The following is a 27,072-nucleotide window of genomic DNA, read 5'->3' as shown; positions in this document are numbered from 1 at the left end:
TGAGGGGATAGATGGGGAACTCTTCAAATTTGCAGACGACACCAAGCTGGCAGGAATAGCCAATACTCCAGAAGTTACAGGCTTAAGATACAGGAGGATCTGGACAGACTCGAACACTGGGCGCTATCTAACAAAATGAAATTCAGCGGTGAAAAAAGTAAGCTTCTACATTTAGGCAGGAAAAACCAAATGCACAGGTGTAGTATAGGTGGTACCTCGCTCAATAGTAGTAACTGCGAGAGGAACCTCAGAGTCCTAGCGGACAGTCACTTAAATGTGAGCCAGCCGTGTGCTGCAGCTGCCACAAAAGCCAACACACTGCTAGGCTGCATTAACAGAGGGATAGAGTCAGGATCACGTGAAGTGTTAATACCACTTTAGAATGCCTTGGTAAGGCCACACCTAGAACACGGCATCCAGTTTTGGTCACCACGATGTGAAAAAGATGTTGAGACTCTAGAAAGGGTACAGAGAAGAGCAACAAAGATGATCGGGGGACTGGAGGCTAAAAAATATGAATAGTTGCTGGAGTTGTGTATGTCTAGGTTAATGAAGAGAAGGACTAGGGGTGACATGATAGCCGTGTTCCAATATCTCAAGGGTTGCCACCAAGAAGAGGGGGTCAAGCTATCCTCCAAAGCACCTGAAGGCAGGACAAGAAGCAACGGATGGAAACTAACCAAAGAGAGAAGCAACCTAGAACTAAGCAGAAATTTCCTGACAGTTAGAACAATTAACCAGTGGGACAACCTGCCTCCAGAAGCTGTGAATGCTCCAACACTGGAAGTTTTTTAAGAAGAGACTGGACAACCATTTGTCTGAAATGGTATAGGCTTTCTTCAAAGGTCCCTTCCAACTTGACTGATGTTGATGATGATGATGATGATGAAGCCATGATTTTAAGTTGAGTTCTGAGCTTTGTCTACACAGTGCCCGACTTGAGACCGACAGACTCAACATGACTCCGACATCCTCTTCCATTGGAAAGGATGAAGATTTCATTTTGAAACTGAACTGCAGCGCAACTGAATCTTGAAAAGCTGATCTTTATTGCTGCTTTGTCCAAACCCGTGTCCTCCAGCATGCAGTGGAGACACAACCCTTAAAATTCATAACCACCCTGTCTTGAGTTCCAAATATAAACAACAACAGAAGCATTTTTTTCCTCCAGCAACTCATTTCCCAGTTCTGACGTTTCCTGCCTAGATGACGCATAAAAAGGGCAGCAGAGACGGAATATCGCTCATTGATTAATAATAGAGGTATTGACTATAATAAAGCTGAATTGAACTGATCGTTATTTTTAGAAACAAAAGTTAAATCTGAACACACATCAGTTGCATTAAGATTAAATCCAATTCATTTCATCTTTAATTTTTACAGGAGTTTATTTCTTTAGCTAGTTTAAATATCCTTGCTTTATACCTCTTACTCGTAATTACGTTCCTTTGCTTTAAGGGGTAGGATTCGTTGAAACAAACAAGCAAATAAATAAATAACCACCGGGGATTAATCAACATAATTAAACAAACAAACAAAGCAGAAACCATTGAACAAGTTTTTCCCAGAGTTGAATGATTCCTACACCTGTATTTCTGGGCCGGGATAAAACTTACCCGAGTGAATATATTTGTGTATAAATCTTTAATGCTGTACCAGACTCGTTTTTTTTTTTTAAATAATGTTTTTTCAGGAGGGACTTGAGCCTGATTCAAAATTTGAGGAATTGCCCGAGATTTAAAATCTCACTTTGCTCCTGGTAAAAAAATAAAATAAAATGTGAACTTACAACCGAGATAGTAGGAACCAAATAGATACTCCTCGACTTACAACAATGTGTTTAGTGACTGTTTGCAGTTACAACAGCGGGGGGGAAAAGTGACTTAATGATCACTTTTTTTCACACTTTGGACCGCTGTAGCCTCCTCACGGTCCCCTTTTGCGACCGTCCAACAAGCAAACTCCATGGGGAAGAAGCGAGATTCGTTGAACAACCGGGTTATTCAGTTAATAAATGCGGCGATTCACTTAACAGCGGTGGCTAGGAAGGCGGCAAAATGGCCCCCCATTCTCTTGAGCAATTGCCTCGCTTAACGACAGAACGTAAGCTGAGGACTGCCTTTAAACCGCACGGCTGGGTTGGGTGGGAAATGGTCACATTAAATCTCAAGAGTTGGATGGGGAAAGAGGGGAGAGGGGAAAAAAAAACAAAATACCCCACCATGTTGGTAAAGATGTATTTATCAGACGCCACGACCCCGAGCTCCGCCTGGCTGACAAAAAGAGAGGATTCGTGCCTTGCTATCTTCTCCCTCAACAAGCGGGCAAAGAGAAGAGATTCCCCAGAAGTGTTTTGTTATCATCTGCAGATTCCTGCAACAAGGCAGCCGGCCGAGGACTATCTGGGGTTTCTACGCTGGCCTGCGGACTGCCCCGACCCCACCGTGCCTCAGCCAGGGGCGGGAATGGATTCGTTTAATTTATGGTGACTTGAAGTGTGAGCGAGGAGGGCGGCCACGCTGGGCTCTGAAAAGCCTTGCTCCACTTTCCCCCCTTCCGCCCTCCTCCACCATCCACGTCTTTGAAAGCCTGGCGCGCGCACACACACACACACACACACAGAGCACTCTCCTTTGCCAGAAGGGTGCTGCAACCTCATAGATCTGGAGGGGAGAGAGGGAAAGAGAAAGAGAGGGAAAGAAAGAGGAGAGAGAGGAATGACAGCTTGCAGCAGTGAATTTGCTGGGATCCCCCAGGGCCGGCAGTGGCCATGCGTTTCTCATCAAGCCCATCTGCAGCCTGATTATAGCATAAAGCCAAAGGATATGGAGATTGCGGTGACCTCTACGAAAAGGAACAAAAAAGACCGCACGGGGATGATACCCAGCCCCGGCAGCTCCTTTGCAGGGGGAGAGAGGGACACACACACACACACACACACACACACACAGAGAGAGAGAGAGAGAGAGAGAGAGAGAGATTGCCATCCAAGCAGATTGTGCTTTCTCCCCATCTCTCCCTGGGGGTCACTGGCCACCAGAAAGAAAGCTGGACTCTTCGGTGGGGGCGGGGGGGGGGGTGAAGGTGGGGGGGGCAGTGATTTTAACCTCTGGCCTGAGGAATTAAAATGGACGGCTTTCAAAGGCGGGATAGGCACAAGGACCGCCGGAATCTTGTAATGGCTCCGCTGAGCCAGATGCCAAGTTTCTTATTTTACCTCTAACCTCTAAACGTGCAAAGGAGAGAGAGGGGGGGGGGAGAGAGAGGGAGGAAAGAAAAGAGGAAAGGAGGTTGGGAGAGAGAGGGAGGGAGGGAGGGACGGAGGGAGGGAGAGAAAGAGGAGGGAAGGGAGAGAAAGAAGGAGGGAGGGAGGGAGGGAGGGAGGGAGGGAGGGAGAGAGGGAGAGAAGCCAATTTGTTTCAGATAAAGTCACAAAGTACTTTTCCAGAGCTCTCTCTCTGAATAGCGGGGACAGACATTCTTCTCAATCCTTCTCATGAGGTCAGAATAAGAGAATAACACAGTTGAACGGGAGCTTGGGGGGGGGGTCTTCCAGTTCAACCCAGATTTATTTGGTACCACCCGTTACACCATGGTTTGCACGGTGAGCCTCGCAGCAACCTTCAGTCCCTATTAGAACACAGAATAACGGAGTTGGAAGGGACCTTAGAGGTCTTCTAGTCCAACCCCCTGCTCAAGCAGCAGAGGCTACACCATGTCAGACAAGCGGCTGTCCAGTCTCTTCTTAAAAATCCCCAATGGCGAATTCTGAAGGCAACCAACCCTCTTCTTTGTGGCAGCCCCTCAGATGCTGCAATCCTGCTATCATGCCCCCCCCCCCCAGTCCTTCTTTTCTCTAGACTGGCCAAACCCAAGTCCTGCAACCGTTCTTCACATGTTTTGGTCTCCGGGCCTTGGATCATCTTAGTTGCCTCTTCTCTGCACTCTTTCCAAAGCGCTCAATTGGAGGTCTTCTAGTCCAGCCCCCCACTCAAACAGCAGACCTTATACCATTTCGGACAAGTGGCTGTCCAGTCTCTTCTTAAAAATCTCCAGTGATGGAGCGCCCACGATTTCTGGAGGCAGGTTGTTCCGCTGGTTAATTGTCCTCACTGTCAGGAAGTTTCTCCTTAATTCCTGGTTGCTTCTCTCCTTGATCGGTTTCCATCCGTTGCTTCTCGTCTTTCCCTCTAGTGCTTTGGGAAACAGGTTGAGAGGATATGCCGTTCGCCATTTTTTTGGCTGTTGTTATATTTCCCTCCTTTCAAGAAAACTTTTGCATTTTGATTTTGTGCTTCAGCAGGAAATAATCATTCCTCTTACTTGATGCAGAAGAAAATAAGCAAATTAGCGCAGGATGCTATTTGAGCCCAGGGATTTATATGGCGCTGTCTGTCTGTCTGTCTCTGTTTGTCTGTCTGTCTATCTATCTATCTATCTATCTATCTATCTATCTATCTATCTATCTATCTATCTATCTATCTATCTATCTATCTATCTATCTATCTAAAAGGCAGAGACAGGTTTCTCTTTGTATAACCATTTCCCTGAAATGAGCCATGCATTTGTTGAAGGACATTAAAAAAATGGACATTTTAAAAAATATAGAAATCTTACATTCTAAACTATAATCTCCAAATTGTCTTCAGCCTCTGATCATTTGGTGTGGGTGCTCTGCCACTGGAGATGTTTAAGAAGAGACTGGACAACTGCCTGTCTGAAATGGGCTAAGGTCCTCTGCTCGACCACGGGGTTGGACTAGAAGACCTCCAAGGTCCCTTCCGACTCTGCTGTGCGGTTAACACTATCTTCTTCTGCAGGTACCAAAATGGTTTTCATCTTCCTTTGGACCAATTCCTTTTAAATTCAGGAACCATTTGGGAATGAAAAAAGAATAGGAAAACTTGTATTTTATTGCTATATTACAAAAAAGAAAGAGAGAGAGAGAGAGAGAGAGAGAGAGAGAGAGAGAGAGAGAGAGAGAGAGAGAGAGAGAGAGAGAGAGAGAGAGAGAGAGAGAGAGAGAGAGAGAGAGAGCGCGTTGTATCAGCTACCCAAGATTTAGTTTTCTGGATTGACTTGTTTGAAACAGCTTGCTTCGTCTTTATTTCTTTATTTGAAATATTGTTAATGTTGTGAAATCCAGGAGGAGCATGCTGTTGAAACTGAACAGTTATTTTACTGGGGGGGAAAAAACCCCTAATCAACATAATGCGATATGTATATACATAAGCATATCGCAGTTTTTAACCTCCCTTGTTGATGTAAGCCAACACAAACAGACTTTGATTCACTTCAAGAAATACTAAAGAGTCCTCCCCAAAGAGATGTAAACCCTTAAAATTGAAACTTCTCGAGGAGCGATTTCAATCATGATTTAAGCCAAACCCACCTTGCTGACAAGGTCTCCTTGAGCCGTAGTTGTGCTCAGGGATATCCGTGAAAACAAACATGCTTTTGAGACCTCTCCTTTTCTGCTACTTTTGTGTCCTTCTGCTACTTTTGACCTCCTCTTCTTCATCACATTGGTTAATTTATGGATCATTTGGGAAGCTTCTCATAACTTTGAACCTGAGTGGGCTGAGGGGGGGTCCTAATATGAAAGGGAACATATCTTGCTTCCATCTGCCATACCTGAATGGAGGACAAGAAACAATGGATGGAAGCTAATCAAGGAGAGGAGGAACCTGGAATTAAGGAGAAACTTCCTAACAGTGAGAACAATTAACCAGTGGAACAGAAGTTGCCTCCAGAAGTTGTGAATGTTCCAACATTGGAAATTTTTAAGAAGAGACTGGACAGCCGTTTGTCTGGAATGGTATAGGGTTTCCTGCCTGAGCAGGGGGTTGGACTAGATGACCTCCAAGGTCCCTTCCAACTCTGTTATTCCGTTACCTTAGAAGCCATGCTGTGCTTGATGCCAGTATGATGTACTGGTTGAGCTGTGTGAGTAGAACTAGGGATCCTGGGCTTGAAGTCCCCCCTAACTCAACCTTTCAGCTGAAGCAAGCTCACAAGACTGTTGTGGAAATGAAATGAAGGCAGAGTCCTACATAACGGTCGTGAGCTCCTAGGTGCCAACGATCAATCAATCTAGCAATCACATTAGCTATAACTAGAGCAGCATTCTTTAACGGGTCTATGACAATTCACCGCAGCCAACTCGCCACAGGCCACTCCTAGAATACCGCGTCCAGTTTTGGTCACCACATTACAAAAAAAAAAAAAGATGTTGAGACTTTGGAAAAAGTGCAAAGAAGAGCAACTAAGATGATTAAAGGCCTGGAGACTAAAACATACGAAGAACAGCTGCAGGATTAGGGAATGTCCAGTCTAGTTGAAAGAAGAAATAGGGGAGACATGATAGCAGTATTCCAGTGTTTGAGGGGCTGCCACAAAGAAAAGGGGGAGTCAACTTATTTTCCAAAGCTCTATTCTATTCTATTCTATTCTATTCTATTCTATTCTATTCTATTCTATTCTATTCTATTCTATTCTATTCTATTCTATTCTATTCTATTCTATTCTATTCTATTCTATTCTATTCTATTCTATTCTATTCTTATTCCATATTTCTATTCTATTCTATTCTATTCTATTCTATTCTATTCTATTCTATTCTATTCTATTCTATTCTATTCTATTCTATTCTATTCTATTCTATTCTTATTCCATATTTCTATTCTATTCTATTCTATTCTATTCTATTCTATTCTATTCTATTCTATTCTATTCTATTCTATTCTTATTCCATATTTCTATTCTATTCTATTCTATTCTATTCTATTCTATTCTATTCTATTCTATTCTATTCTATTCTATTCTATTCTATTCTATTCTATTCTATTCTATTCTATTCTATTCTTATTCCATATTTCTATTCTATTCTATTCTATTCTATTCTATTCTATTCTATTCTATTCTATTCTATTCTATTCTATTCTATTCTATTCTATTCTATTCTATTCTATTCTATTCTATTCTTATTCCATATTTTTATTCTATTCTATTCTATTCTATTCTATTCTATTCTATTCTATTCTATTCTATTCTATTCTATTCTATTCTTATTCCATATTTCTATTCTATTCTATTCTATTCTATTCTATTCTATTCTATTCTATTCTATTCTATTCTATTCTATTCTATTCTATTCTTATTCCATATTTCTATTCTATTCTATTCTATTCTATTCTATTCTATTCTATTCTATTCTATTCTATTCTATTCTTATTCCATATTTTTATTCTATTCTATTCTATTCTATTCTATTCTATTCTATTCTATTCTATTCTATTCTATTCTATTCTTATTCCATATTTCTATTCTATTCTATTCTATTCTATTCTATTCTATTCTATTCTATTCTATTCTATTCTATTCTATTCTATTCTATTCTATTCTTATTCCATATTTTTATTCTATTCTATTCTATTCTATTCTATTCTATTCTATTCTATTCTATTCTATTCTATTCTATTCTATTCTATTCTACTCTACTCTACTCTACTCTACTCTACTCTACTCTACTCTACTCTACTCTACTCTATTTCTATTCCTACTCTACTCTACTCTACTCTACTCTCCTCTGCTCTAAAAACATCATATATCCAGAGATGGGACTGTGTGCACTCACACACACAGAAAGGGGTGAGGCTTAAGAGATGTTGTGGTTCAACTTGTATGAAAACTTTCTGAAGAAGAAAGGCTCCAGAGATGTCCACAACAGAGAAGAACTATGACTTTGGGGAACGACACAAAATTGTCTGGAAAGGTCCTATTTTCAGGGAAGGTTTTATGACGGAGAATCAACTGAAGATATATTTGATCCTGGATAGATCAGAGATAATGACCGCAGTGGTTTGTGGTAGATTAGAAGCCCTTGTGGACTTTCTGCCTGGGAAACACAGATGCCTTTGAAGTTCACGTTTTGTTATCGGCTTTACCTGTGAACTGTTTTCTTTTGCAGTACCGTAAATAGATATAGGTAGTCCTCAACGTACGACCGCAATGGAACCCCAAACTTTCTGCTGCGAAGTGAGACGCTTTTTACGATCTTTCTTTCCACGGATGTTAAGTGTATCACTGCAGTTGTTAAGTTAGCCACACTTCCCCCATTGACACGGGTTGTCAGAAGGTCACAAAAGGGGGTCCTGGGACCCCCTCCTGGGACGCTGCATGATTCACTGAAGAACCGTGGCAGGAAAGGTCGTAAAAGTAGGCAAAGGAGCCTTGGTGGAGCAGTGGGCTAATGCCTCCTTAAGTAACACCAGCTGCCTGCAATTAGTGCAGGTTCGAGTCCCACCAGGCTCAAGGTTGGCTCAGCCTTCCCTCCTTCCGAGGTAGGTCAAATGAGGACCCAGATTGTCGGGGGCAATAAGCTGACTTTGTAATAATGCTGCTTGGGGTGTGTGTGAAAGCCCTAATAAGCAGGCATATACATAGAATGAAGGCTACTGCTAAGCTTGTAAGCCGCCCTGAGTCTTCGGAGAAGGGCGGGATATAAATGGAATAAAAAAAAAAAGCTCACTTAACGGCTGTCTCACTAGCAAGAGAGGTCTTGGGCTGTGCTGTGTTCATAAGTCAAGGACAACCTATAGAACCCCCTCAACACAATGAGCATAGCCTGTGCAATGAGCTCCTTCTTCAACAGCGTGTGTCCTTACAAGCAGAGAGACAATTCCAGTTAACCGGCAATAATCAAAATCATCTAGCTTTCCAGTTTAATTTGCAAACAATCATTTCAGGTTCACGGCTTTTAACTCTCGGTAATCATTTCAAACATGCACACACAGACACGCCCACTAATGCAAACCTCAGAGCGTGTTTTAAACAGGGAAATGAACCAAAAAGTCCCATTTCCGTCTTTCCCATCGTTTCCCCCCCCCCACCTTGCAGTTGTGCTGCTTTCTCACACACTTTTCAGTGGGCTTGAATAGTTCAAGCATTTCTAATCTTCACTTCCTTGAGAAATCCTTAAACTTCTGTGATCTCCCAGCTGCTTCGGAGACCTCTGAGCTGCCACCAAGAGTATTAATTTCCCCAGATCAGAAGTGACTGCTTTAATGCTCCAGATAGATAAAGAAATCAAGAATTCCGCCCCCCCCCGCGTTTTGCTTTCAAAAGGCCACTTTCACTTGAAAGCAAACTTCACTTTTCCCGTCATGGAAGGAAGAGGCAATTAAATCAAGGCCGCAAATGGTCCTGGCTTATAAAATCCTGATGGTTATAGATATCTTTGCTGGTCTTCCTTCTCAGAAACACACATTCCCTTGCAGTTTCATCCCTTAGACTTGAGTGACAAAACGGGGACAAGACGGTGCGTTCATTCCTAACTGCTAGGTGCAAAGAAGCAGGGCCGTTCGAGAAGTTGCGGCATAGAAGGTTTACTCAAGCCTACACACTAGAGTCCAATCAACTAAAGTTCAACACTAAATTGGCACCAGATCACGGTCAATGGAATTCAGGAGAGACTGGACTTGGAGCACTTGTGAGAACGCAACGATTCTAAACCGACGGCATGCTTAACTCCACCCACCACACCACCGCCCCAGCTCTACCTGCTCTTCTCCTACACGAAGTTGGGGATGATGGAGGGATGGCTACTAGTTCAGAAGGATTCTGAAAAGCGCCAAGGAAAAGTCTATGAACAATACAGGCCATCCCAAATAAAAGCAAATATACGTGTTCCAGGATAACGTTACAGGATCCAATCTGAGCCGATCACCGGGACCAGAGGTTGATTCTTCCAAGCTTTCAGACTTGTGTTAGAGCCCAACCTCAGGAAACTTCTCTCTCTCTCTCTCTCTCTCTCTCTCTCTCTCTCTCTCTCTCTCTCTCTCTCTCTCTCTCTCTCTCTCTCTCTCTCTCTCTCTCACACACACACACACACACACACACACACACACATTCTGGAGCGTGAGAAGTTCCCTGTGGATGGATGGGCTCCAGCAAAGTTCGAAAACTTGGAAGAACGAACCTCTAGTCCCGGTGTCCGACTCAGATTGGATCCCGAGATACTGGCTGTAATAGCTCAACTTTTTTAGGGTGTAATACAATCGTATTCTGGCTTTTCTTTTTCTTCTTCATGGCCTTTTAGCTTTCCCAGAGCTCTCTGGCTGGTACAGGAGAAAGAAGATATTCATACGGAGCCGCCAGTATGTTTCTCATGCGATTCAATCAGATTCCTGTAAACATGGCCTTAAGAATCCCTGGCGTTCTCCAGGCATTTGGAGCTGAAATCTTATTGCAGAACTGACAGGCAGGGGCCCTGCTATCGATCACGTTGCCCTTGCGAGGCAAAGAGATGGATTAATGTTATCAGAATGAGAGAAGGATGCCCTAATAAGGGGAATAAGGACAGATCTCAGCACATAACGGGAAGTGGGTTTTTTTTTAAAGCAAGCTTTAATCGTCCATTAAGCTTCTGAGTTGTCAAAGCGGATGGAAAACGAGAGGCCAACCAAAATAAGTTTGCGGACCCCTCCCTTGTTTGACCATAAGGTAATAGGAATCAAAAGTCAAAAGCCACAACTTGGTTAGAATTGTCTCCTTCTCCGCAACGGTCTTAATGGATCCTTGCCTTGCTCCAAATGCAGCTGCGTGTTATCGATTGTGGCCCAAGCGTGATAGGCTAAGCGTGCCATCAGAAGGGGAGAAGATAAATTAGGATCGTTCAGAGGGGCTCCACTAACGTGGGAGCAGTAGAAAAGTCACGAGGGTTGTAATAATTCCCCTGTCTTCTCCCAAAGAACAAATATTTCCCCCTGGAATGTGTGGTCACCTATGGAAAAGTAAGTTTCAATAATTCCACGCAAACAAGGGTCCAGAGGTCACATGCAAGGAAGATTTTTGGTGTCAGGCTACAAACTTTACTGCCTTTAGTGCTTATAGCTTACCTACAGTTAAAGTGTGTGTGTGTGGGGGGGGGAGAATTTGGGATGCACAGGTGCTCCTTATCAGCTTGAGAGCCAAAGCCGCTGAGGAGACCTTTTGGCAAACCGAAGTTACTTCTCACAACAATTACTGGAAGATTAACCGGACAATGTGACATGAACTGTCAGGTTGGGGAGGCAAAGTTTAATAATAATAATAATAATAATAATAATAATAATAATAATAATAATAATAATAATAATAAGAAGAAGAAGAAGAAGAAGAAGAAGAAGAAGAAGAAGAAGAAGAAGAAGTACTTGAAAGGGACCTTGGAGGTCATCTAGTCCAACCCCCTGCTCAGGCAGGAAAACCTATACCATTTCAGACAAATGGCTGTCCAGTCTCTTCTTAAAAACTTCCAGTGTTGGAGCATTCACAACTTCTGGAGGCAGGCTGTTCCACTGGTTAATTGTTCTAACTGTCAGGAAGTTTCTCCTTATTTCTAGGTTGCTTTTCTCCTTGGTTGGTTTCCATCCATTACTCTTTTAATTGTCTGTTTCCCGCCATATTTCCAGAGCTAGCTTTCCTTCTATCTTACTGGTTTGCTAATGCCCAATAAAGCTTACATTAGAGATTGCAAGGTCTCTGGTGTTTTGCTTCGTTTCTCAGCCGGAATTTGACCGTTGGCCCACCTCAGGGTTCCCCAAGCTCTTCAGCTCACCAAACCCTTCACAAAGCTTCAGATAGTTCATCGTTAATCTCCAAACGTTTCTTTCTATGAACATGATTTAATAAACACTATCTTAGCTAATACTCTTGAGAGTCCCCTGGACTGCAAGGAGATCAGATTAGTGAATCCTAAAGGATATCAACCCTAACTGTTCTTTGGAAGGGCAGAGACTGAAGCTGAAGCTCAAATACTTTGGCCACCAAATGAGGACTCACTGGAGAAGACCCAGATGTTGGGAAAGATGGAAGGCCGAAGGAGAAGGGGATGGCAGATTGTGTCATTGACACAATGAACATGAATTTGGGCAAACTCCGGAAGACAGTGGAGGACAGGAAGACTGGCGTCCCATGGTCCGAGGGGCTGTGAGGAGCCAGACATGACCGAGTGACTGAACACCACCAGCAGCAAAATCTTAACAAATTGTACTAGGAATAACAATAATATCAACAATGGATAGACCCATTGAGCATTGGGGATCAATATCAATATCATGCCCCCCCCACTTGAGAAGGACATCATCAGAGCGTAGGATGATTTAGCTCAATTGCTGTCTGAGGTATCCAAGCAGGAGTTCCCCCTAATCATTTCTGGAAATGTCACAGATCAAACCGTGGTGGTTTTTATCCTTGTTACTGCTTGTTTGTGTGCACTGCGACCGACACATTTTTTGGCAGGTAACATAACCTCCTTTTGAAGCAACATCTCCAAACATCTTCATTGCAGAATGATCTTTTCTCCCTAATGAAGAGCTATACTCACACAAACATCTGGCCCGCCAGTTAAAGAAAAACACACATGCAACCAGGTTTGTCTTGTAGCAACAGCTACAACACTCTTTCTCCATTAATTAGAGGGCTGCTAAGCGTTTGATCATTGTTTATGTCAGTGAACAGAAATGGAGCTGCTTGTTGTCCACTAATTATAACTCACCCTCCCCCCCAATAGCCTTCCTAGAGACATACTGACTGTGAAATATGGTAGGCAAACTAATTAAAACTTGACAGATTCCATCTCTGAGACAAGGCTCCAAGGGGAACAATTTGCCCCTCGTTAAAGAGATGCTTGGTCCTTCAAAAAAGCACCTTGCCTACAACTCATGAAGTGTCATGGTAAATGATTTATATTATGATCACAATAACTGATTCTTCTAGGCACTATGAGTCTCATATTTATCCCCCAATTTCTTTCTTTCTTTCTCTTTCTTTCTTTCTTTCTTTCTTTCTTTCTTTCTTTCTTTCTTTCTTTCTTTCTTTCTTTCTTTCTTTCTTTCTCTTTCTTTCTTTCTTTCCTTCTTTCCTTCCTTCCTTCCTTCCTTCCTTCCTGTGGAACAGCTTGCCTTCAGAAATCGTGGGTGCTCTATCACTAGAGATTTTTAAGAAGAGACTGCACAGTCAGAGATAGGTTCTCCTGCTTGAGCAAGGGGCTGGACTAGAAGACCTCTATGATCCCTTCCAGCTCTATTCTATTTTCTATTCCTTCCTTCCTTCCTTCCTTCCTTCCTTCCTTCCTTCCTTCCTCCCTCCCTCCCTCCCTCCCTCCCTTCCTTCCTTCCTTCCTTCCTTCCTTCTTCCCTGTTGCCTTTCTTCTACCTGCAATACCAGGTAAGAGACCACCTGGGTCTTAGATGTGATATATTTCTTTCTGATTTTCAAGCTATGAATGGCTGATTAAGACAGTGGGTTTGTCAATCCTTTGGATCTCCTTGTTTGAGTGCTGAGCCAGTTAAAACTCGGATTCTGTAACGTTCACAGTGGAAAATAAATTGCATTTTGATTGGTATATGAAGAATTACTTATGACATAGTAGAGCTAACATGCTAGCAGCGAAAAGGGAAGAGGTTCACAGTAGGATGGGGGGAAAAAAACCCCGAAGGATGCATTTTTCTTGGACCTGGTTTATAGATTTATCCTTCAATCTGCAACCTATGGAAATACACTTGTGTCATTATGTGGAAAGCAAAAACGGCATTTATATCTTGAAGCTGCCTAAGACAATTTTAGCCCCGACATTCGTGCACACTCAGCCACCAATCCTATTCTTGTGGGGTGTCCTGAACTTCTTTAAATTTCTTATTTCTACAGAGCAGTTTGCTAAAAACTGCCTAAGGTTTTTTTTAATTTGATTAATTTGATTTTTTTTAAAAAAAAAATTTGATCTCAAACACTTCAGAAGTATGTATTCCACTCAGTTCCTTCAAGCCAAATCTGGTTGTTTAATACTGTGGCAAACTCATCTTCCCCACTGCTACGATCCCAGCAGTAACAAACCGTCAAGAAATTGAAATGGCTTACTCTACACAGCCGAACTTAACTCAAAATATTGGGTATTATTTCTGATCAGTGTATTCCCCATCATTTGTTTCAATATGACCCCCTGTTCTTTGTGTCAGCTCCTCAGATACTGGAATAACTGCTATCGTGTCACCCCTGTTTCTTCTTTTCTGTAGACTAGCCCAACCCAAGTCCCGCAGCCGTTCTTCGCATGTTTTGGTCTCCAGGCCTTGGATCATCTCAGTTGCTCTTCTCTGAACTTTTTCCAAGATCTCAACATCTTTTTTTAGAATGTGGCATCCCAAACTGGATGCAGTATTCTAGGTGAAGCTTTACTAAGGCCTTATGAAGCAGTATTAATACTGTCTGAGAACTTAGGCAAAGCAGGAAAAATAAAGAAATAGATAGAAAAAGAAAAGGATAGAAAAATTAGCTTCTGATATTCTTCACAGCAATTGTAAATGCAATTATATTTAACCTCTCTCTCTCTCTCTCTCTCTCTCTCTCTCTCTCTCTCTCTCTCTCTCTCTCTCATGTTACAACGTAATACTCTTCCACATGCTGGCTGGGGAATTCTGGGAGTTGACCTCCACAAGTCGTAAAGTTGTCAAGGTTGGACGGCCATGCTCTGAATAATCTGCCCGGTTTTGTGACTATTTGGAGTCAACCCATCAATATCAATGGCCTGTTTCATCTAAATTCTGCATTTCAAAAATCCTCCGATCCTGGTATAGGGCTACGATATTACATCATAATTTCAAGGCACCGTTGAGACATCTTCTCTTTCCCCCTCTTGCTTCAAAAAAACAAAAACAAAAAACCTCTCAGTTCTTAAACCTGGTTCGAACAGCAATCGTCCCCTTTTGGGTTTTTCAAGGTGTTGTTGTTGTTGTTGTCGTGGTTGTTGTCATTGTTTGCCAACCCCTGAAATCAGCAAGGCCTCCCCTGGCTGTTGCCCTGGCAACCCTGTTCATTCAACACCAGCCTATAATGAAGACCAGACAATGTCCTTGCCAGTTAGATGAGTTTCAGAGCAAAATAGCAAGAGACAGACTTCTTTAACTGTTGTGCTTCAAATTTTATTCACTCACTCACTCACTCACTCACCCACTTACTTATTCATTCATTCATTCATTCATTCATTCATTCATTCAGCACCACCCGTTACACCATGGTTTGCACGGGGCTACTGGTGAGCGTCGCAGCAACCTTCAGTCCCTATTAGAACACAGAATAACGGAGTTGGAAGGGACCTTAGAGGTCTTCTAGTCCAACCCCCTGCTCAAGCAGCAGAGGCTACACCATGTCAGACAAGCGGCTGTCCAGTCTCTTCTTAAAAATCCCCAATGGCGAATTCTGAAGGCAACCAACCCTCTTCTTTGTGGCAGCCCCTCAGATGCTGCAATCCTGCTATCATGTCCCCCCCCCCAGTCCTTCTTTTCTCTAGACTGGCCAAACCCAAGTCCTGCAACCGTTCTTCACATGTTTTGGTCTCCGGGCCTTGGATCATCTTAGTTGCCTCTTCTCTGCACTCTTTCCAAAGCGCTCAGCTGAACCAACGGGGACATTTTGTCTACTTATAGGGTGCGCCACACTCTTCCAAAAATGCAAAGAGGCATCCTCGTTGTGCAAAAACAGCTTGTCTTATTGTTCTTGCTCTTGTTGCCACAAGTTTTAGCATCTTTCGCCGATTCATAAGGCGGAACGGAAGACTTTTTTTTTCTTTTTCTTTTTCTTTTTTAAAAAGAGATGCTTAAAATAAACTAGGTAATTCCTTATTAATAAAAGGCATCCAGCAACTCATACATTTTAAAACCCAATTAGCATACATTTGTCTTTTTTTTGCAAGGGCTCAGTTTCGAACTGGACAAATCAGATTAGCACTTCCGAGGAGAATGTCATCAAACGAGGACCTTTCAAGATAGATGAACTCATCCTTCGTTACCTAACTGCAGGTGGTCCTGGCTGAAGGACCAGCCAAGGTTATAAGAGACTCCCCCCAAAAAAAAGTTATTTACGACCGGTCCTCAAAGATATGTCAACCAGAACAGTCCCCTTCAATAGTCACACGGTTGCATTTCAAATGCTTGGCAACTAGTTCACACTTACTTTAGGACAGGGGTGTCAAACTCAATTTCATTGAGGGCCGCATCAGCATTGCGGTTGCCCTCGGGGTATGGCCAGGGTGGGCGTGGCCTACTGGGTGGGCGTGGCTAGAGTGCGTATGGCTTACTGGGTGGGCGTGGCCAGCTCTACATCGTTGGCATCAAGGGTGCCTATGGGGGCCTGGGCAGGAGAGGAACAGATCTGGGGGTCTCTGGCAGGAGGAGGGTCTCTGGGCCAGGGCCAAGGCAATGGGGGCCGTTCCCTCCCTGTTTCCAGGATGGCTTCGCGGGCCGCATGAAACCACTTCGCGGGCCGAATCCGGCCCCCGGGCCTTGTGTTTGACATGTCTGCTTTAGGACATTTAACAATCTGACACGGACCTGCGGTTGTAATAAACTGTTTAACAAGGTTACTCCCAAAATACTTTAATATTTTATTAAATTAGTAATTGAGAAGCTTGGCAGATTAAACCTCTGCGTACCTTAACACACTGTTCTTTTAATAATCTATTCAGTGTTTTATTAATCTACTCGGCGCCTTAATAATCTACTCAGTGTTTAGCCTCCAGTTCAATACTACTGAAAAAGGGGGGAAAAAGAAACCAAAGGAAAAAAAAATAGCATGGTTGCACAAAGAACTCTCAGACTGTCTGAGAGGGGGGGAAAAGTACAAAAAAAAAGAGAAAAAAAATAGAAAGAGGATCACGTAACTAAGGCAGAATACCAACAAACAGCTAGAATCTGCAAAGGTGAAGTTTGAAAAGCTAAGGCTTTGAATGATGTAAGAATGATGTGCTGCCGCTGCCAAAAAAGCCAACACAATGCTCGGCTGGATTAACAGAGGGATAGAATCAAGATCAAGTGAAGTGTTAATACCACTTTACAATGCTTTGGTAAGGCCACACTTGGAATCCTGCATCCATTTTGGGTCACCGCGATGTAAAAAAGATGTCGAGACTCTAGAAAGAGTGCAGAGAAGAGCAACAAAGGTGATCAGGGGACTGGAGGCTAAAACATATAAAGAACGGTTGCTGGAATTGGGTATGTCTACTTTAATGAAGAGAAGGACCAGGGGGTGACATGACAGCAGTCTTCCAATATCTCAGGGGCCGCCCCAAAGAAGAGGGAGTCAAGCTATTCTCCAAAGCACCTGAAAGCAGGACAAGAAGCAAAGGATGGAAACTAGTCAAGGAGAGAAGCAACCTAGAACTAAGGAGAAACTTCCTGACAGTTAGAACAACTAACCAGTGGAACAACCTGCCTCCAGAAGTGGTGAATGCTCCAACCCTGGAAGTTTTTAAGAAGAGACTGGACAGCCATTTGTCTGAAATGATGTAGGATCTTCTGGTTGAGCAGGGGGTTGGACTAGAAGACCTCTAAGGTCCCTTCCAACTCTGTTGTTCTATTCTATTCTGTTCTGTTCTGACTTGCATCAAATGTCAAAAACAGTAAAAAAAAGTTCTTTCAACACATAAAAAACATGAAAAATGTCCAAAAAAAATATCAGTCCACTAATGGGAGAAGATGGCAAATAATGAACATGCCTTGTATTGACCCTCAGTCCACATGTATGCAGATCTGTGGCTGAGGCACCACGTTTTAGTATATAAATTTCATTCTCCAATGTTTTATGTAAGTTTAATTAAAAATGGTAAACATAACTCTTAAAAATATAAGAAAAATACGGACGGGGTTCATCACACACAAAAAAAACGTCACTGTGTGCCATAATCTAACATTTCCTGAAGTATAACAACAGCACAGTTGAGCAGAATTTCCAACACTAAATTGAAAATTGTATCACCACACTAAACACTAAGCTGCTTTAAATCCTTGGTGTAAATACTAAACTAGAGCATGACATTGGCTTGTTTTGCACCTTGTGTGCAATTGTGAGAGGGAAGTGTTCTGAGAAAACAGTATTATACAGTTTGCCTGTTGTATTGTAAGCAGTGAGGGTGGTTTAAATTTTATGTCACAACACCCTAATGAATTTATTGTTTCAACTTCCATTCCAATTTCAATTGCTTTTAACGTTTAAACACCTATATTATCCGAGAGCTGCACATGAATGGTTACTGGATAATTTACTTACATTACAGAAGACTAATTTAATGAAAGGGTAGATATTTCTCCAACTGCTCTACCAATTCAGCCGCCTGGTGTAGCCTAGAATTTATTGCTAAACACTTGCTAAGATATAAACAGCCTATCAAGTCCTATTAGCTCAGGGTCTACTGCGGAAGTGTCCAAGGAATGCAAAATAAATGTCAAAAATAAAACTCTAAGATTAAAAGAGAATCCCAAAAGGTCTACAACCCCATCAATGGTCATGAAAACTGAGTATGAGTAAGAAGAAAAAATATTTAACTGTTTTATAATCAAACAATAAGATGCAGCAATGGAAGAAACGGCTAGCTTAGAGAAAAGAAGGACTGGGGGGGGGGTGACATGATAGTAGTGTTCCAGTATTTGAGGGGCTGCCACAAAGAAGAGGGTGTGTGTGTCAACCTAGTGTCCAAAGTACCAGAAGGCAAGACACAAAAAAAAATAGATGGAAACTAATCAAGGAGAGAAGCAACATGGAATTAAGGTGAAACTTCCCAACAGTGAAGACAATAAACCAGTGGAATGGGTTGCCTTCAGAAGATGTGGGTGCTCCATCACTGGAAGCTTTTAAAAAGAGACTGGACTGACACTTGTCTGAAATGGTATAGGTGCCCCTGCAGGGGCTGGACTAGAAGACCTCCTAGGTCCCTTCCAACTCTGTTATTCTGTTCCTTTTAGAAGGAGATGTCCCTCCATCCTCATCCCACATCCTTCATCCATCCTGTTGGCCAGGCCTTCTTTCTTTCTTTCTTTCTTTCCTTCTTTCCTTCCTTCCATCCTTCCTTCCTTCCTTCCTTCCTTCCTTCCTTCCTCCCTCCCTTATTTTTCTTTTTCTTTCTTTCTTTCTTTCTTTCTTTCTTTCTTTCTTTCTTTCTTTCTTTCTTTCTTTCTTTCTTTCTTTCCTTCCTCCTTCCTTCCTCCCTCCCTCTTTCTTTCTTTCTTTCTCTTTCCTTCCTTCCTTCCTTCCTTCCTTCCTTCCTTCCTTCCTTCCTTCCTTCCGACATGGGTTTGCAACCCTCCTAGAAGACCACAAGACCCATGTTCAGATGCAGTCTGAAGGACACCTGACCTAAAGGGAGATCTCACATTTCAACTTTTTCCCACCCATGCAGTGGGTAAGGAGAAGAAATTCTGTATCCCGGGCATCGGCCCACCGTTCCATCCTCCCGCCCTACCACACGTCAACGAGAGCAACTTCTAGCCGTTTTCACAGAATACGGTGGGTGGGGAAACAGTCCCCATTAAAGTTTGCCCATCCTTGAGGCTCTGAAGAGGGCACGGATTGTCCGTCGTATTATTGCCATCAGGACAGTGCAAATGAGATCTGTTCCGCCAGAGGAATGAACATTAATTCGGCCATCTGGCTGTGCCTTTGGCTTCCGGACGAGGCGATTAGAAGTCCCTTCCTTCGTGCCCTTAAAGGCTCTGTAGAAGCTGCAGCTAATTCAAAAAAATATATATCATTCTTAGTTGCTGTCAGGACCACTATTGAGAAACTGCATCGTTCTGGTTTTCGAAGACCTCCGTTGGCTGCCAATATAATTCCAGTCTTACCTGAACGTGTTTGTGGTTACACAATACTTGAGCAGGGGGTTGGAATAGAAGACCTCCAAGGTCCCTTCCAACTCCATTCTATTCTACATTCTATTCTAAAGTTCAAGACTGTTGGACAGACACATGTTTGTATGGAAACTGGGGTCAAGTTGTCACCACCAGTTTCTTTCTGTTTATCTCGAGACTGAAGATTGATGAATTATGAATGTGACTCCAAGAGATACTAAAATATTCATGGGGAAGGGTTTTTTTTGGGATCTTCTAAATCTCCCTGATTTCATCAACTTCGTCTCCCGTGGAGCATTTCTTTTTAAACGTATTTGATTTATGCAGGGTGCACTGTCTATTCTCTGCATGCAAATGAAGTCGATAAAAGACTTCTGGCCACCTCTTATCTCCCATGCTCACTCTTCCTGGACTGCTAGCTGGGTGACTCCGCTCTCCCGGGATTTAATTAATTAAGGTTAATTAATCCTGCTGTCCATCTCAAAGTTGGGAGACATAAAACGCAACAAAATGGGTTGGTTCCAAACTTCGAAACTTCACAAGGTGAAAATTATGGACCTATTTGGGCCTGAGATATCTACTATTGACTGTGGCAGCCTAAGGACACCGTCCCCTTCCCAACACAACCGCAATCCCCACAACCTGGTATGGCTACTGCCCACAACTAATTTGATTGAAGGTCAAAAGCCAGAGAGCTGGTATCAATAGGAGCCAATGTAGCAAGACTTTTCAATTATTTATTGGAAATAGAAAGGTAGCAATATGAATTTTGCATCTCTTTTACAAAACTGGTCTTCATGTACACATAATAACAACTCCAGTAAAAGTGAAGAAAACGGACAGTTTGGAGGAAAACCAGGGGCCACGAAGTTACTTGCACGTTTTATGGAACTGCACAAAACTGGCAAATTACTTACTGTGATTAGTTTATCAACAAGATCTCTATACAATAATAGGCCATAATCCCAATTTTTAAAAAAGGCGCTGTGAATTGATTTACACAAGAGCTAGCTATAAAAAAAACGACTGTGATTAGAGATAGAAGTTCATATTGCTCAAACCTAACACTAGAAGGCAAACTTTATCCAGAATCTTTCAAAGAAAAGACTACACATTTTGTAACACCATTGCGTGGGGAATGCAAAGTGTTGTGCAACTGATTCAGCTCAAGTGGAAAACAGCTGATCGGTGCCAAACAGGCTCTTTCAAAACTGACCCAGTCTGAATTTTTGCACGTCCCAAAACAGCTTTATAAAAAGAAAGAAGCGAGGATTTAGACCGTTTCCAAAATGCCAATTAAAGATTGCAATCTAGAAAAATAATACGGTAGCAGTCAAAATCTGGGCGTAACTTTTTTTCAATTGTTCCTAATTGCTCTTACTTTGTTTTCTTTACATAAAGACCTATTGCTCAATTCTTTAATTATGGTTTTATTTGTAAGCTGCTTGCATTAGAGAGAGAGAGAGAGAGAGAGAGAGAGAGAGAGAGAGAGAGAGAGAGAGAGAGAGAGAGAGATAAAACGCACAGATGCAAGAAATAAAAACACTTAAGTCCTTCCATTCATATTCATGATTGCCACATCAAGTACAGCAACTGTGTATATAATAATAATAATAGGTTGGAAGGGACCTTGGAGGTCATCTAGTCCAACCCCCTGCTCAGGCAGGAAACCTATACCATTTCAGGCAAATGGCTGTCCAGTCTCCTCTTAAAAACCTCCAGTGTTGACATGATAGCAGTGTTGTTCCAATATCTCAGGGTTTGCCCCAGAGAATAGGGAGACAACCTATTTTCCAAAGCACCTGAACGCCGGACAAGGAACAATGGATGGAAATTGATCAAGGAGAAATTCAACAGTGAGAACAATCAACCAATGGAACAACTGGCCTTCAGAAGTTGTGGGTGCTTCATTGCTGGAAGCTTTCAAGAAGAGACTGGACAGCCACTTGTCAGAAATGGTGTAGGGTCCTACACAAGTGCAGCGCTTTATAAACACAGAAAAATAGCGGTCACCTCCGCAGCCCAGGGCATGCCTGTATGGGTTGCCATGCCCCTGTGGGCTTGCCACTAATGGGAGGGGGGAGGGGGCAAGATCATCGGCCAGCTGAACTTCCGGATTTGCCAGTTCAGCTGTTCGGTGCAGCACCGAACAGCACCAACCGGCACGGAGAAACTCGGATGCCAGAGCGTCTTATACAAGGACGCGTCTTATAGACGGGAAAATACGGTAGTCCTGCTGCAAGGTTGATTTCCAGGACTTTCCTTCTTGTCTGTTTCAATCAGTACAAATTTGGCTTCTCTCTTCCTGGCCTGAAGACTTCGTTCCGTGTTTACCAAGTTAGTCTATCTTGTCTGAGAACCACAGGCTCCCAAGTCAGCGCCTCGGTCCTTGCGTCTTCCTCCTAACTGGAGAAACTTAGAGAAGACATTTTGGCCAGGATAAACATCGCAAAGGGTTCTTAAAAGTGTCCGCTGGAGTTGGAGAGCCGATAAATTGAAATGAATAAAGAAAACATAAAAAAAATTTTCTTTCCGCTTTCCGTCGCATTCTATACCGAGTTGCAACTAAAGGAATACACAAGCCAGTAAAAAAAAAAGGGGGGGTGAGGACGGGGGGGGAAATCATTGCCGCCAGTAATTTACTGAAGAATAATTCTGTCTTTTTTAAAAAATAATAATAAAAAAAAATCTTTAAAGGAGGTAGGAATCTGATTGTTTATTCCTCATTACCGATATTTGGGCCATCCCACTGGGGAGGTTACAGCACAAGAACTGCCTCTTTGGCATATAATAAGGCTTGTTTTGTTGCTGTTGTTGTTGATTTAATCCGATCTTTGGCTTTTCAGCATTTTGGTTTACTGTTTTGTTTTTTTTATCCACATCGGAGGAAACCTTTCAAAGCTCGTAAAAAGCCACTGGGGGTCCTCAGACCACAGCCTAAGAATCAGAGGAGACGGAGGAATGTAAATACTTACAAATTACTGGCTAGAATAGCCCCTTCCCCTCCCTCTTATATGAATCCTAGGTCGTTGTTTTTCTTTCCTCTCTCTCTCTCTCTCTCTCTCTCTCTCTCTCTCTCTCTCTCTCTCTCTCTCTCTCTCTCTCTCTCTCTCTCTCTCTCTCTCTCTCTTTGCATCCCCTTCTCAGTTGATCTCCAAGAACTCTCCCTGTTGATATCCTTCCGAGCAGAACCAATCTGTTTAATTACCTGCTGCATTCTTTTAGCCTTTAGCTAATCACTGATTAAACCAAATTTGCAAAAGGCTTCCTTTACGGCTGCTTTTCCTAAGACTACCTTTCTTTTTTCTTTCTTTCTTTCTTTTCTTTCCCCTCTCCATGGTAAAAAACGCTCACGCCCTGGAACTGCCAAAGCTGCCGATCAAAGGACGTGGGATCAAAACTCCAAGCAGTGGCGCCTCTCGGCAAGATCTGATGTCATTTCGTATTCCACCAGCCCTTCTCCTTGTGAGAGTAGCGGTTGGGCTTGATCTAAATCAGACATGTCAAACACAAGGCCCGGGGGGGCCGGATCCGGCCCGCGAAGTGGTTTCATGCGGCCCGCGAAGCCATCCTGGAAACAGTGAGGGAACGGCCCCCACTGCCTTGGCCCTGGCCCAGAGACCCTCCTTCTGCCAGAGACCCCCAGATATGTCCCACTCCTGCCCAGGCCCCCATAGGCACCCTTGATGTGAAGGATGTAGAGCTGGCCACGCCCACCCAGTAGGCCGTAGGCGCTCTAGCCACGCCCACCCAGTAGGCCACGCCCACCCAGGCCATACCCACCTGGCCCCCTGAGAGCAGACGCAATGGTGATGTGGCCCTCCATGAAATTGAGTTTGACACCCCTGATCTAAACGGTTGGCAGGTTGCTTCAAACGATTCTCGCCTTGGTTAAAATGGGAGAGGCGGGGCAAAAAGAGGCAGAAAGGCAACAGTAAATAATATGGCGGTTGTGAGCGTAAAGCCCAGGGCTTGAGACAACATCGATCGCCGTGTTAGATGACCCTGTAGCAGGAGTGACAGCTCAGTGGCCTTTCATACCTTCCATCATGCCATGCTACGGACCGGCTTCGGGAATCGGGGCTGGGAGACGCTGTGTTGTGTTGGTTCCCCTCCTTCTTTCAGAGTTGGTTCCAATCAAGGGTTGATGGGGGGGAGGGGGGGAAGAATATCCACCTGCTTTGTGGGGTGATCCAGGCCTTAGTTCATTCTCTTCTGCTACTTGACGGCTACGTGAGCCTGCTGGACAAGATGATGCAGCGGTTTTGCGGCCGAGTCTCATCAACAGTGGATGACACCCAGCTTTAAATCTCCACCCTGGGTTGCCGGAGCAATGCCATGGAGGTCCTGTCTCAGGGCCTGGAGGCTGTAAGGGTCTGGATGGGGGGCAATGGGCTTGGACTCAGCCTAAGCAAGAGAGATGGGCTTTGGACCTCCTGTCCCAAAGGTGCTTTTTCAGGAGGCTAACTGGACTGTCTTGTTTCTCTTTGAAGACGTTTTGCTAGAGAAATCACATAAACAAACAAACAAATAATATAGTTTGCATAATTGATAATGAAACACTGGGCCGGTTGCCGTTTCTTCGATAATGTTTGGCTTCTTATTAATCTAGGAAGAGATTCGAACGCCTTCATAAATTAAGTACATGAGTTCTGTTCCGTTTCAGTCAATCCTTCCCAGATGAAGATGGCAACAGGTTATAAAGGAGCAGCTCAGTGAAAATAAATATTTAACCTGGTTAATTCTCAGGCTGTAGAAGCGTGTCAGAACTGATGTTCAGGTATTATCAAACAACCGAGGGAGAAGGCTGTTTACCTAGCTCTTGTAAAATTGTTGTGTATTGCTGAATCGAGATTTGTGTTTGTGTTTTCTCTAGCAATGCTATTTCTAGATTAGCCAATTAAAATTTTAACTCTTGAATGATGTAGCTAGATTTCCTGGAGCAATATATTACAAAGACAGTTAATTCACTATAGAAAAGTAATTGTCAGGTAGATGGATGGATAGATAGAGAGATAGATAGAGACTGAGATGATATAGATATATACTGCCTGACTGGATAAATTTAAATGGATTGCTTAAATAACAACTGAAGTGGTTACCTATTCAAGGACTAAGCCAAACTGTCTCATCTTAAAAGTAAGGTTTATCCAGAAAAAAGCAGAAACCCTGAACTTTTTATTATGGAAAAAGAAGTTGCAAAAATGATCCCAAATGTATATTAATTCTATGTATTATTCTATCAATCCTCAATGACCTTTAAGATAAGGTAAGATAAGATAACCTTTAGATTGTCAATTTTTTCACTTAATTTCATTGTGAGTTACACAATGACAATAAAGATATTCTATTTTTTCTGTGAACACACTGGCACACATTAAAAAAATGAAATTCTGATTCTGATATCTAAATTCTGATACACACACACATATAACAGACCATTTAGAGTCTTGACAGTTAACAAGGTTGATACTATATGCGTTTTAAGGAAAAACCCATAAAAAAGAAGATTGCAAAATTTACAAAATCAGATTTCCCAGACACACAAGAGGAAAAACAGGAAACACAAGGACAGATTAAGCAAGTGGAGGTGAGGTTTCCATTGAGTTGGAATTTGGGGCCACTGAACTAAACACGATTTTATTCCAAGCAGACAGATGTAGGCTACTTGAAATTCTCGGCAATAACTTTGTGGGGGAAAAAAAAGGTGTGTTTTTTTGGGATTTTGATCGGAAGCAGCCGAGAGGTGTGGACCCACGTGAACGCTCGTATAGAAATTAGAAAATGCATCCATGCCACCATTAATTTGCAAATTAAACAAAGCAGATGCTTCACCCTAGGAAAAAAATAATAATAGCTCTTGGAAACAGATTATAACTCCCTTGTGAGAGTTATTTTTAAGGGGGGGGAGCCTATTCAAGTTAATCCTCCAGCAACGAAATTATTTACATGGCTTCTGAAATTGAATTCTAAGAGTGATGAACAACTAAATAAGTCTATTGGATGGCTGGTTGGATTCCCACATGGTACATGGGAAAGACAGAGGTGAATCACTTCCAGCCTTAATCAAATTTGACCTAAGCTGAAATTTCAGCTTAGGTCAAATGACTTCAGATAAATGGACCGAATAGGAAAAAGTTCCTGCAATTTTCTCAGCAAGGTTTTTTTTAAGAAGTGGTTTGCCATTGCCTGCTTCCTGGGGTTGAGAGAGAATGATCGGCCCGAGGTCACCCAACTGGCTTTGTGCCCCAGACGGGACTAGAACTCACAGCCTCCTGGTTTTCAGCCTGATGCCTTAACCACTACACCCAATTGGCCATTTATCCTGCCCAAGCCTTGATTAGGTCCCGAGAGCTTTGGAAAATCAGTTAGATTGAGTCATCCTTGAAAGAAGTACAGCCGTGAGCAGAATTTCATGAGGGTGGGTACATGCATAATTTATTTTATTTATTTATAATGTTCTTTTGGTCATGTTTATGCAGAGTACGTTAGAGGAGGTTACCCTTTGAGAGCTGTATGCAACAAAATCTCCTTTTAATATATTAATGTACACTTAAAGTGACAATAAAGTTATTATTCCAGAGGGTGGGAGAAAGGAAGGAGGGAGGGAGGAAGGAAAGAAGAAGGGAGGAAGGAGGGAGGGAGGAAGGAAGGAAAGGAAGGAAGGAAGGAAAGAGGAAGGAAGGAGGAAGGGAGGGAAGGAGGAAGGAAGGAAAAGAAGGAAGGAAAGGAGAAGGAAGTGAGGCAGTGGGATGGGAGGGAGGGAGGGAGGAAGGAAGGAAAGGAAGGAAGGAAGGAAGGAAGGAGGAAGGGAGGGAAGGAGGAAGGAAGGCAGTGGGAAGAAAGGAAAGGAGAAGGAAGTGAGGCAGTGAGATGGGAGGGAGGAAGGAAGGAAAGGAAGGAAGGAAGGAAGGAAGGAGGAAGGGAGGGAGGGAAGGAGGAAGGAAGGCAGTGGGAAGAAAGGAAAGGAGAAGGAAGTGAGGCAGTGAGATGGGAGGGAGGGAGGGAGGGAGGGAGGAAGGAAGGAAGGAAGGAAGGAAGGAAGGAAGGAAGCCATCTATTTCCAAAGCCTTCCTGAAATTCAGAACATCCTCCACTCTTAACTTTGCCATCCTCTCAGAAATGTCACCTTAACTTTCTGCCCCACCTCCTTCTTTTCGCTTCCCCCTAAGTCAACAGGCCGCTGCCTGCTTAGCACTGGAGTTAACCCACCCTGGGCGACCCAGACCCAATTACAATGAATGCAGTCCTCCTCCCTTGCGGAGTAAACGGCTTCCTCCTCCCTAGTAAATTAAGCAATCTATTTGTCCCTTTCCCGCAGCAAAGGTCAGGGTTCGTTTCTTAGCCCACAAACTACCCACATCCACTTACAATGCAGGGAGTGTGTGTGTGGGGGGGGGAGGGTCTCCCTTCCTTGCCGGAG

General features: G+C 43.0%; 1 protein-coding gene across 1 annotated transcript in view; it reads right to left on the bottom strand.

Annotated features, from left to right (window-relative positions):
• Positions 1-27,072, bottom strand: part of ZMIZ1 (zinc finger MIZ-type containing 1) — a 276,626-nt gene that overhangs the window by 159,795 nt on the left and 89,759 nt on the right.

Source organism: Vipera berus (genome assembly GCF_964194415.1).
Source record: "Vipera berus genome assembly, chromosome: 5".
Classification (NCBI taxonomy): Eukaryota; Metazoa; Chordata; class Lepidosauria; order Squamata; family Viperidae; genus Vipera; species Vipera berus.
The sequence above is the reverse complement of the archived record's forward strand: the minus strand, read 5'-3'. Positions and strand labels throughout refer to the sequence as shown.